Source organism: Protopterus annectens, chromosome 8.part1, assembly GCF_019279795.1.
Source record: "Protopterus annectens isolate FY-2018-M chromosome 8.part1, PAN1.0, whole genome shotgun sequence".
Classification (NCBI taxonomy): Eukaryota; Metazoa; Chordata; order Ceratodontiformes; family Protopteridae; genus Protopterus; species Protopterus annectens.
Genome location: NC_056742.1, coordinates 401,091,512 through 401,104,513, shown reverse-complemented (window position 1 = coordinate 401,104,513; position 13,002 = coordinate 401,091,512).

The following is a 13,002-nucleotide window of genomic DNA, read 5'->3' as shown; positions in this document are numbered from 1 at the left end:
TTGGTTCTGTTAGGGATAGCACGATCCATGAACTTGTGTATGTACTTATACAGTGCATTTGTATAAGATTCCACAGTCATACCACTATTTTCTGTCTGCATGGGTATCGTGAAGTTTGCCACTTCTGTCTTAAGAGGCATGACGTTGGCTTTGGTGAAGTTTTTTTCCAGTGATTTCCTTGATGGGGGTGGGGGTGGGGGTGGGATATAGATGTCTAGGATGATTAGCTTATGGCCGGATCTGACCAGTGAGGAGTTGATCTCTGGCATGGAACACCGGTTACCCATATTGGTAATAACCAGGTCCAGGATATTGCTGCCCCTGTGGGGGTATGGACAAGCTGATCCAAGGCATTAGAATTTATGAATGCCAGAAAACATTGAGCAAATGAGTTTGCACATGAATAGTTTTCCCGGTTGATGGTGGGGTAGTTGAAATTGCCCATTATTAGGGTATTCGGTTGTACCTTAATATTTATTTATTTTATTTTATTTTACATTTGTTGACTGGGCTAGTCTAACTGGATATATGTCCATTTTCAGTAGAGGCCTGGGGAGATAAACTCCGAGGAAACAAACAAAATCACATATACAAAAATTAATGTATACAATGAACATTGCAGGTGCAGTACAGTGAATAATCAGAGGTCATTCGTTCATAACAGTGCAAAATATACAGATACAATTAGTACAATACAAAATGTAGTTGCAATACATCATAAAGAAAAAGATGGCAGCAGAATTCTACAGTATATTAGTATACAAGTAATAAAGAAAAAGTAGGAGCTGAAATTATACAATATATTTGTAAAAGTAATCTCCTTAATGTGATTCTGAAGATGTAAGTAATAGTGTAGAAGGACAAGGTAAGTTGTTATTAAGAAAAGGAACTTGATTACTGAGAAGAGGAGGGTAGGTTGAACCAAGTAAGAAGAGCTAGTTGATCAGTCAGGTTTAGTACAGGGGCACAACCAGTGTGTTCTGAGGAAAAGTTTCAATTTGGTTTTAAAGAGTGATATAGAGGGGAGAGAGGAAAGTTTGTTAGGAAGAAGGTTCCAGGGTTTTCCAACAGTATTAGAGAAAAGAGAGTCCCCAGCCCTGTTGTTTGATTTACAAATATTTACAAGAAGTTTATGTGATTATCGTAATGTCTTTAGATTGTTGTGGGGGGGTAATGAGTGTAGATAGTATAGGGGTATTGGTAGGTTGGTAAAGGGTTTTATGGGCAATGGTCAGTTGGTGGAATTTAAGCTGATTTTGTAATTCAAGCCATCCTAGCTGCTTTAGATTAAAACAGTGGTGGGTTCTGAAAGGGTTACCTGTAGCAAATCTGGATATGTTATTGTAGGAGTTTTCCATTTTATTAAGGTTGTTTTTATAGAGATTAGTATATATGAGTGAGGCACAGAGGAGAGTAGAAATTAGATGGGTGTGAGCAATAGTTATTCTAGCTGCAGGAGAGAGGAAGGGTTTGATCCTGTAGAGAGAGCCTAGTTTTCTATTAACAGATTTTAGAGTATTGTTAATATGGGCGTCGAAGTTAAGGTTGTTATCTATGGTGATACCAAGTAGTTTGGTAGTTGGATCTGGGGACACGAGAGTACCATTATTGGATGTTACTGTGAAGCCTATTGAGGGGACTTACAAGTAGGAGTAAAAAGGAGGAGTTTCATTTTTTTGGGGTTCAGAAGGAGACAGCGCTGTGTAAACCATTGTTCAACTGTGTTAAACACATTTTGGGTAAGGGAGTGAAGTTCAGATATAGATGTGGCTAAGCATGTAAGTGTGGAATCATCTGCATATTGTATGCATGTAGCTTGGGGGACTGCTTGGTGAAGGTCATTGATAAATATAGAAAACAGGAGAGGTCCTAATATGGACCCTTGAGGAACACCAATGTTAATGGGCAGATAGGTAGATAGAATGTTATGCCAAAGTACAGCCTATTGTCTGTTATCTAAGTAGGACTGGAACCATTTTTTAGCTAGTGCATCTAGTGACAGGGATTTGAGGATATTTATAAGTATCTGGTGATTTACCATATCAAATGCCTTAGACAGATCTATAAACAGTGCAGAGGAAAGCATATTGACGTTACGGTTTTTGTTAATACAGTCAGTAAAGGAAAGGAGGGCAGTAGTAGTGCTGTGGGAAGGTCTGAAACCATGTTGAGAGTTTGAAAGTAAGTTATTTTGGATTAGGTGGTCTAGCAATTGTCTGTGGATGCATTTTTCCATGATCTTTGCTGAGGGAGAAAGTAGGGCTATGGGACAGTAATTGTAGAGTTTAGTAGAATTCCCACCCTTGTGAAGAGGGATAATATGGGAGACTTTCCAGATTTTAGGGATGTGTCCTTCATTGATGGTTCTATTGATGAGAATGGAAATGGGATAGGCGATGGATTTGGCTGCCTTTTGTAGATATTCAGCGGGTAGTTGGTCGGCTGAAGGACTGCACAGTTTCAGATTTTGGATAAGGGTATGTTGTTGGGACTAGTTGGAAAAGAAATGGAGGGGATGGGTTAGAGTTAGAGTTGGATATAGTTAAGTTCTGAGTAGATAACTGACTGGCAAGAGTTTGAATGGCCTCAGTGAAAAAGGTATTAAAGGCATTAACAGTCTGCTTGGGATTATCCTGGTCTGTGCCTTGTGGGTTTGGTGTGATGGATTGACCTGGGTGTAATAATTGATTAATACTCACCCAGAACTTTTGTGGTTTATTATGGTGAGTCTGCTGGAATTGTAAGTAGTAGTTTCTTTTGTCAGACAGTATAGCTTTTTTAGTTTCATTTCTCATCTGTCTGAAGTTTTATTGGTCTACTGGGTTTTTAGTTAAACCAGATTTATTCCAGTATTTATTTCTAAGATGGATTTTTTGATATTTTCCAATATATCAAGAAACGAGGAGTGGAAATCCTGGGACATGGTGGGGAATCTGTAACAAGTTATAGCCTGGATTGCAGTCTTGCCCAGTGTTAGTTGCACTTGGATAATTTCGGATGCATTATGTTGAGCAACTAGCCTGGAGGTGTGGATATCCTTAATGAATATGGACACGCCTCCTCCTTTAGCGTTATGGTCCAGGTTAGGTGGCTGAAACGTGTGGTATGAATTATAGCCTGGTAATGCAGGGGTGCTCTCTGGAGCCTTGAATCAGGTCTCTGTCACTGCACAGATTTCGATATTCTCTCTCAAGAGTGCATTTTGAGGTTTAGACTTCTAGCATTGAGTAGCATTACCCTCAGATTTTGCTTGCTTGCACATGTTATGGTGGTGAATTTGTCATTTGAACCTTGCCTAAAAAAGGCACTATAGGGGTGGCAAGAGCCTTAGCCAGTATCTGGAATCCCAGGGACAACAGGTGCAGGCCATCTCTGGCAAAGCATCATGGTCTGTCAAACATGTCATCCCAGGTAGACAGATACTTGATCCCCTTAGAATGACACCAGAAGCTTAGCCAATTGTTGAAGTCAATTATTTTGTCCTTATACTGTGGTATGATTCTGAAAGATGGCAGGATGCTACTCAGGGCTAGGGTCATAACTGCCTGGGCTGCAAGATCAAAGAGCTCCTCCATGTCTCTATTCATGTAGTCCAGGGAGGTATGTTTCAGGTCATTCACACCAAAATGGACAATGACACAGTCATATTTGTACTTGTTGTGGAATGACCTGAGTGCGTGCACTATGTGGCAGATACTGGCACCTGACAGGCAGCTGACAGTAACTTTCTCCTTGTTTAGCCTGGTGAGAGGGACGTCAGTGTGTCTGACTATTGAGTCACCTATGACTAGTGTGTCGGGCACATTATTTTGCCTTATGGGCTGAGGTTGAGTCGCACACTGATTTTGTGGGCTATGTGTCATTTGGGTAGTGTCGGGGGGTGGTGGTTGCTTGCATTTCAGCTTTGGAGGTCTCTGTTGCTTGGGCAGATTTTTATTGAGAGCCTCCATGAATGTAGGTGTGTGTTTTGTGTTTCTATGTGTGAGTTTTGGTGGTGTGGGTTTTGAAGGACTATGTGTTGAGTGTGGTATGATGCAGGTGTTTACCTTCTCCTCTTGACTGTCAAGTCCAGTCTTGGCTGGTGAGAGCTTGGCTTCCAGTTTGGCTATATAAGTGCATCTTTCACAGGTTGTAGTGTTGGGTGGTAGGAGGCGAGGGTTGTCAATGTACATGAGGCAATTGCTACATTGCCACAAGATGAACAGATTCATCAAGTGGACAGGAGAAAACACCGGGAGCTGACCCTTAGACATGTCTGGATAGGTGCTTATTAATTTGAGTATAAAAAATTGTTTTCCTCTTGACAAGTGAGGAAAGTTGAGCGCTGTAGTAATTTGTAAGTTATTTAGTGCTTACAACAAGTTCTGAATAAGTGCTGAGCACAAAGAAACAGTTTTGAGTGCTGAAACTAACAAAAACTGGCTAGTACTAAGGGAAAATTTAAAGAGCAGACTTTATGGCACCAGGAATAGTTTAACCCTAGCTAGGCAGCACTGCACGATGTGCAAACCCACACAAACACGGGTTTTTAAGCCAGAAAGTTGAAAGGGATAGAAAGCAGCCCCAAACAGCCAAAGAGGTACAATTCCTGAGATGGAAACCACTCCTCTAGTGACAGATAGGCAGCGCAATGCTTACCACTCCCATTAAAAAGCAGAAAGACTTCCCTCTACCACATCAAGGTCTGGACAACTCAGAACACAAAACTAAAGTCCTGAAACCAGAAAATCTGGTATCCGGACTATTGTAGTGTAGAAAAAAGGTAGGAAATGAGCAAACAGATAGTAATTTGTTTTTGTTTGTTTTTTGCTTTTTAGGTTAAATTCAGCAGAAGAATACAATTAAACAGTAAATAAGCACAAAAAATGCTATCGCATTTGAGTGTGTAGCCTACAACAGTAAATGCAGGTTAAACTTTGAAATTAAGCAGAAATCAAATGCACAATAATAAAACGATTTAAAATGCAGTAGAAATAGTAGAAAAATGGCTTAGATAAGTGTGCTTATCACAAACAGTCAAAAAAAGCCAAAAGGGTACTTGTGATCAGCAAAAAGTCTCTCTTCCTCATTTCTGGTGCTATAGTAGTCTGCAGGACACCCAAACAGGATCCGCTAAGCTGTGTAAATATATATGTATGGATGTGAACTCCATAAAAAAAATCACTTATACAATTGCAACTCTTTAAAATACAAACAATGTAACAGTCTATATCCCCACATCATCCATTTTTGTTTAACTTTTCCTGAACATCATGTGAACCTTTCATTACTGGAGAGGTTATTTGGCAAACCTCGTTTTCCAGCAGAGGTCTGGAGAGAGAAACTTCACATTAGTCTTCTGTTCAATTTCCATTTCAATTTTTGTTCACTTTCTAGAGGCCTTCATTTGTTTATTCTCTTTTGATCTCTTTCTTAGTTTGAATTCCTTGTTTGTCCAAATATTGAAGACATGGTAGCCATTTAGTCCTAGGATCTTATGGAAAAGAGTCCACTGTATGGATAGATGGATGAGTTTGATTATGACAAAGAAGCAGGTTTCCAGTAGTGGCACAGGAAATGGAGAAGCCAGCCAGACAGAAAGAGAATGAGTGGACAGTGCCAGCTCACCTGTCCTTGGGGTGGGAGGCAACCTGGCCTTATGGGCATCAGGTTCCCTCCACAGGTGGGTTACTTAACATGCAGAATTTGTAGGGCAAGGCGTGGCCTTATGATCACTGCATGAGTAGTAGTAGCCACTAGATCCATGTATGTGTGCATGCACTGTTACTGAGCCATCTTGAAGGATCATAAACATATCAAGCCGTTGTAGAAATTCATATAGACCAAAGGTAATATCATCATCCTCCTCCTCTAGAAGGATGGATGATGCCCCTCCTCTGTCTGACTCTCACCTCAAAATGTGTTACCTAAGGGTAAGTAGTCATCTACTACAGCCTAGAGTGGAACATCACTGGTAAGTAGATCCACTGGGAACCCCTCCCTCACTAAAGTCGTAACCACTCAGAATGTATACTGTCATGTTCCTCTGTGGACAATACCACAATTTCAGCCTGTTTTGCAGGTGGTTGCTCACCCAGGATGGTGACAGAAATTTCCACTCTGCTACCAGACTGTAACTCAGGTAGGAATGTCTTTTCATCATTATCTGTCCCTGCACAGATGCTGACATCAACGTTTTGTCCTCCCCCATCCTCAGCAGATTTTACCATAGCAGTGGGCTGCCCTGAGGATACACAACAAGGGGCAAACCAGGGTGACCAGGAAAACTTGTGCCAAAATTGTACTCATTGGACTCCAGGGTGTAGAGACAAGCTGTACCATATAATCTCAAACTCTGACTACTTCCAGGATCTACTACAAGTACTCTTGTGCGAGTAGTTCAAGACAAGCTCACTGCCACTTGTTTTAAATGGTAAGTACCCCAACTCCCACTAGCCCACTCCTATTTAATTTCATAGCCCTCCCACCACAAAACCTCACTGAACTACATAAGCCTACCAGACCCCTAACTCATAAACCTTAAAACTCATACCTGGTCCATAACCCTAACCGTAGCACTCCTCTATTGCTCTCTAACCCTAAAGTCCCTGATCACTCCCTAAACCTAAAACCCCACTGCCCACTACCTAAACATAACGTGCATGATTGCTTCCTAAACCTAAATCACCCTTCCCATTCCCTAAAAGTCCCCTCCTTCTCCCGAAACGTAAAGTCCCCCATTGCTCCCTAACCTTAACTTCTTCTCCCACTGGTTAATTGTAAACTCTTCTCCCAGTCCCTAAACCCCATGATCGCTGCTTGAAACTCACTCCTGAAACTTTACGTATATTTCAGTTTTGCTGAAAATCTACAAGATTCAGAAAAAAGAGGCAAAAAGAAAAACTACACCACCCCGCTACTTATATATACCAACTCCAAAATCCACTACAGTGGGGAAAGGCAAATTCCCAGCCCCCAGTTTATTGTAATCTTGCAAAACCAAATACTGGCTGAATTTGAAAAGTGAACTTTTTAACTATTTTGCTAGTATTTCAAGCACTCAAACTTCTGATAGTTTGAGTGCTTCCAGGAATCCTTACACACACACACAAGCACACACACCACATACGCACACATATACACGTGTGTGTGTGTGTGTATATATATATATATATATATATATATACATATATATATATATATATATATATATATATATATATATATATATATATATATATATATATATATATATGTGTGTGTGTGTGTGTGTGTGTATATATATATACATATATTTATATTTATATAAAATATATATTTTTTAATCAAAACATCTGACTCACACGGATTTCATGTTGAGACAAATTATAACTTTTTTGTTTTTCCTTCTCTGCACATCTCTATTTATTGTGATTTATTTTCCCATCAAGTATTCAGCTAGATGACTTATACTGAGCGGTTTCCTTTTCTCTGAAATGAACTTTGGTTTAAATATATCATTCTAAGAGAACATCCACATTTATAATAAGTCATATAGCCTATTATATCAAGTTTCTCTTATACGTTCATAGGTAAATACTAGGCTTAATGACCTTGTCAGCCATTTTAAGTCTAGCTAATTTCCCTTTCAGTGCTATAATTAAACTATCCCATTTGGTGTTAGATTGGCCTTGCCCACCCCATGATTGATAATTATACATTACTCCTATGGAGAATAACTGGGATCATACCATAGATAAGAGGGGACCCATACATGAGATAAACCATTTAGGAGCTAACTCTGTCCATTAGCAATATAAGTGGCAGTACTGTAGGAATTTTTTCATTACCTATTAATAGATCTAAGTTGTAGCTGAATATGGACAGGGATGAGTTTTGTTTTATGTGGATGGGGAGTCTGTTCCACAGCAAATATATCCTATGTGAGATATACCTGTCCTTCCAAACAGTTCTGTTGATGTTGTAGAAAAAGTTTAGATCCCTGGACTGAGTATTTCTGATGCCATCTGATTTGCTGATGTGCAGTAGGTCCACTAGTACTGGGTCAGAGGATGCCTTGTATGCCAGATACAGGTCACGTCTTAGCAGTCTGTAAGATCACCAGTATAGGGACAGGGCTTTGACTCAGTCCATGTAGATTGTAGAATGTGTTGTTTAGATGTATCTTTTTAGCAAGATATTTCCAAGGGCATTCTAGTTGTTGCATGTCCCTGGACAGATACTTGTCAAAAGGGGCATTATACTTAATGATTCGTCCAATGAAAGCTGAATAAAGGAGAACAATGACATTGCTAGATCTAGTCTAAATCCTTCTGTTTATAAGCTGTGCAATATAGATGGACTTTCTTATGACAGGGAAAACACATTGTTCAAAAGTTAGGTCACTGTCTACATAAGCTCCGAAATCCTGAACAACTGGGTCACTCCTAGTGGTGTATTATCATTGTGGTAGTTCCTTGTGTAGATGACTTCCCGAAGGATATAGTAATGCATTTTTTGGTATTCAGTTTCAGTCCATGATTCTGGCACCAGTTATTTGTTTGGGACAAATCTTCCTGCAGGACAGCTAAGTCATTTGGGTAGCTTGAAGTAATCTGCAAACTTAGTCATCCAGAGCCGTTTGGTATTGGCTTTTACTTCATAGAAGTATTTGCCAAATAGGAGACTTCATGGATGACTTGTCTCTCTGTGGAGGTAGCTTCCGCTACTTTTATATTGTGTTCTATTTGTGAGCCAGTTAGCAATCCAGACTGTGACATAGGGCTTTATTCCCAGTTTATTTAACTTTTCCACTATGTCTGAGTTGGGAATTGTGTCAAAAGTCTTGGCCAGGTCATGGTATGTGATGTGTGCAATTTCACCTTCATCCATTGCTTTGATGACCTTTTCAAAGAAGTCTACCAGGTTGAGTAAGCATGAACTACCCTTGACAAAACCAAACTGAGATGGGTCCAGTGTTTAGAGGTTCCTTGTGTCCTTATTGACTAGTTCCATGATACGTCTTTCCATGGCTTTGCATGTGAGGCTGAACAGACTTATGGGTAAGTAAATCCATCAGATCACCTCTACTTCAAACAATTAAGAAATGCCACCAAAAAAGAAATTCTCCATGACAAAAGAGACTATTACCTTCACCTCCAACAAACCCACCAACAAAAACCACAAAAATTCTGGTCAGGCATAAACAAACTTCTTAAGCCAGGCCACTCTAAAACTCCTGCCCCCTCAGGTTTCGACCATAATAACTCAAACCAGATTCCAGATGCCTTTAATAACTATTTTACCAAAGCCATTCTAACCCTAGCTAATACTTTGCCAACTGTTACCTCTTCCCAGTTAGATACCACTAATACTCCATCTCCTACCTTTCATATAAAACCAGTACCCACATCCTTCATATGTAACCTCCTTCAAAAACTTAAGCCCTGCACCCCTTCTACTGATTGTCTTCCTGCTGAATTCCTGCAAATTGCAGCTAAAGCCATTGCCTACCCCATCTCCATACTTATAAATAGAACAATCTCAGAAAGCAAAATCCCATCCATATGGAAAGTATCCCACATCATCCCCTCTACACAAAGGTGGCCCATCTACTGACCTTTCCAACGTTCGCCCTCTCGCCTTACTCTCTCCAATAGCTAAAATAATGGAGAAATGCATTCACAGACAACTACTTGACCACCTTCTCCAGAATAACTTACTTGCCAACTGCAAGCACGGTTTTAGGCCATTCCATAGCACAACAACTGCCCTGCTATCCTTTCCTGACTCCATAAACAAAAATCGTAACAATAACACTTTTTCATCTACACTTTTTATTGACCTTTCAAAGGCCTTCGATATGGTGAATCATAACTTGCTTATTGACATACTAAAGGTCCAATCACTTGATGCACAGGCATTACAATGGTTTAAATCCTATCTGGAAAACAGACATCAAGCTGTACTTTGGGATAATAAACTTTCCACAGGCATTACAATGGTTTAAATCCTATCTGGAAAACAGACATCAAGCTGTACTTTGGGATAATAATCTTTCCACACCCCTCCCTGTGAACATTGGAGTACTTCAAGGCTCTATTTTAAGACCTCTTCTCTTTTCTTTGTTTATTAATAATCTACACACCACAATTCCACAAGCCACCTGCATACAATATGCAGATGATTCTACCTTAATTTGTTCAGCCAAGTCCATAACCTCTCTCCAATCACTCACCCAATCCATATTTAACAGTGCTGAAAACTGGTTCTTGTAGCATGGTCTCCTACTGAACCCCAAAAAAACAAAATTATTCTTTGCTCCTACTCTTAAGTCACCTCAACTGTACTTCACTGTAACCTCTAACAACGGAACTAACATATCCCCTGACACTACTACCCATCTACTGGGAGTAACAATTGATAACTACCTTAGCTATGATCACCATATTAACTCTACAATAAAGTCTGTTAACAAAAAACTTGGCACCCTTTACAGAATCAAACCCTTCCTAACCCCTTCTGCCAGAATAACTATTTCCCAGACCCATCTGATCTCTACCCTATTCTATGCTTCTGCAATATATACCAATCTTTCTAAAAGCAACCTCTCCAAAGTTTCGACATGTTACAATAACATAGCCAGATTTGCCACTGGCACCCCATTTAGAACTCACCACTGTCACAACATCAAACAACTGGGATGGTTATAACTGCAGAACCAACTACTTTGCCAACAACTTGTCATCTCCCATAAGATTCTTTATCACCCTAATAATACCCCAGTCCTCACTAATCTGATTATTCCCTGCAAAAATCTTACTACACTTCGCTCAGCTAATAAGCTACTAGTTTCCACTATTAAATCCAACAACAAAGGAATGGACTCACTTTTTTCCAACACAGTAGGAAAAAGTTGAAACCAGCTTCCTAATGAACTTACCACCCTTACTTCCACTCTTCTTTTCAAAAAGCTACTCAAAGAATACCTTAAAACTCACTGGCTTTGTCCATGCTCTAATCCTGACTGACACCTCTTTCCCCTTCCTGCGCTCTCTATACTCCTCTACTGTACTGCTCTATGTGTTCCTGTGGTAATGAAAGAATAAATTTTTAATTATTTCTATTGATTGCTATCTCTCAAATGCTTCCTATATGTATTTGTTTCTAGCATATCCTACTATACTGCTCTGTTCAAGTCTAACTGAACCTCAATTATAAACCATATACTGTCTTTCTTGGAACTATTACTATATATTGTATTTTGTCTCTGCCATTGCTTGGAGCTTTTCTCCCTGGGCATCTACTGAAAATGGACATATATCCAGCTAGACTAGCCCGGTCAACAAATGTAAAATAAAATAAATAAAATAAAATTGCCTGGGTGTGTGGAAGGTCCTCCCTCATGCAGGGGAATGACTGCAGCTATTCTCCGTTCACCTGGTACAAAACCTGTATGGAGGCTGTTGTTGAATATTGCTGTTAGTGGAGTGGCTAGATTGTGCTTCATGCTATTTAAAATGCACCCAGGGATATTGTCAGGCACTATCAATGCAGTATTTTTATCTTTTGATAGCAGTTTTAGGTATATCTTGTCAGACAGGTAGCAGGGAGAGAAGGACAAAGTCTATGCTGAATTTATCAGTCAGCAGATTAGCTATATCTTCAGCCTCAGTGGAGGCAAATGTTTTCACAATCTGCTCATCTCATTCCTGCATTGTGTTTCTGAGATTAAGAACATAACTAAAAAAGACACATACACACACACACACACACAAACACACACACACACACACACACACACACATACACGTGCACACATGCACACACACACACACACACACACACACACACATACACGTGTGCACACATGCATGTACACACACACACACACACACACACACACACACACACACATACACGCGTGCACACATGCATGTACACACACACACACACACACACACACACACACACACACACATACACATACACGCGTGCACACATGCACGTACACACACACACACACACACACACATACACATACACGCGTGCACACATGCATGTACACACACACACACACATACACATACACGCATGCACACATGCACGTACACACACATACGTGCACACACACACACACACACATACACATACACGTGCACGCGTGCATGCACACACACACACACGTGCACACACACACACACACACACATACACGCATGCACACATGCACGTACACACACTTACGTGCACACACACACACACACACACACACACACACACACACACACACACACACACACACACACACACACACACAACTATTGTCTCTGGGTTTCATGTATCAGAGCTACAGACTGAAACATTTTTTTCACATTGAGTTTTTTCCCAACATTAGTTTTATTCAAATTTTTTATTCAAATTCTTTCTTTTAGCAAATGAAATTATGTGCTCTCATCCTCTTTTCTAGACACAAATGACTATTAACTCTTTCTATTTAATATCTATAACTTGCTATTTCTGGATAAAGGGCTTCCATTGGTCTGAAAGCTCAACCAACTGTAATATCTGTGCTGATCCAGTTAAAGCTATCGTTTCACTTCTTTATTTCAACATTTTCTTTTATTTTTTTCAGTAAGTTTTATTGATTTTCAGTAAGCCAAATAAAATCAAAAGTACTATAAAAGAAATATATTTACATTACTTACAAGCAATTATTTAAATGCATTTTCCTGTCATGGAGAAGCATGGCTTTTTTCATTTATACTGTAGCATATACATTCTGAAGACCATTAAAGCTGCTCTGTGCTGTTTTAACTACAGTGCAATAAAACTGCCACTTCAGACATACTATGCATAGTTAATCTGTATATCCTCAATGAAGACCTATGAGTGTCAATGGAGGAACATTAGCTGCCAGTTTATTTAACGGTTGTATGTCCTTTAAAAATGTAACAGTCCTGAAACATAAAAGTGCATTTAACTGCCAAAAACTGCATTGTTTTATGTGTCATAAATTATGGTAATCTGTAATTCTCTTGAGTGT